The following is a 945-nucleotide window of genomic DNA, read 5'->3' as shown; positions in this document are numbered from 1 at the left end:
TAGGACTAAAGGTGGAGTGATTCTTTAATGGTTAAATGTTTGCCTGGAAGGCAAGGCTGCCTCCAGCGTGTTCTCACTGCGTCCTGGGGTCACCAGTAGTGCCTGGCACGAACCAGCCTTAATATTTGTTGCACAAATGGATGAATATGTAAATTGGGGACATGGAGAGCCTCCCCGGGCTTGGAAGGACAGTAACATTGAGCTTGGGAAGGATTGAGATCCCTAACTCATGAAGGGGATGTTTGGGGTACTAAATGCTATAATAAAGTCACTGAAGTCCATCCTCTGAGTCAGAGGCAAGTCTCCGACAAATAAGGGAAAGTGCCTCCTGAACATCCACCACCGTTTGCTAATTGGAAGGTCTGACCCCTCAGAGGTCACGGTCCAGCAGAGTCCCTAAATGGTCAACTATAATCCAGCAGATGGGGGCTGGAGAGTGAATTCTCCCTGGGAAATGGTAGGAGATCCAGGCCCTGAAGGGGGGCAGGCGGGGGTGTGCCACAAAGCAGGGAACGTTGTTGGTGGCTGGAACATGTGGGGAAGGGGGCCACTGGGGCCCTAAGGAATTTGCACCTTACCGAATGGTGGGAGTCTGGGGGAGGGGCTTGGAGCTGGGAGTGATGAGTCCATTTCTATAATGGGTACATGCACAGTGGTGCCTCAGTTCCGGAAATGCCTTGGCTTCCTTGACACGTTATGCTGGGGGTCCAAGATCGTGGGGTGACGGAAGCAATGCCTACTGCCACCAACCTCCCTCCCCCACCAACAGCACGGTGGCAGCTCTGGTCTTGCTTCCTCGGGGAATCACACAGAGAAGTCACTATTCTACACAAATGTACACCTGGTCACAGGGGCCCTGACAAAGGGTGACCTGCATTGGCTCAGCCTCCGGACAGTCCCCCTTGTCCCCCGGCCCACCGCTAGACTGGACTGGGCTCCAGGCAA

This window comes from Acinonyx jubatus, chromosome B4 (genome assembly GCF_027475565.1).
Source record: "Acinonyx jubatus isolate Ajub_Pintada_27869175 chromosome B4, VMU_Ajub_asm_v1.0, whole genome shotgun sequence".
Lineage (NCBI taxonomy): Eukaryota > Metazoa > Chordata > Mammalia > Carnivora > Felidae > Acinonyx > Acinonyx jubatus.
The sequence above is the reverse complement of the archived record's forward strand: the minus strand, read 5'-3'. Positions refer to the sequence as shown.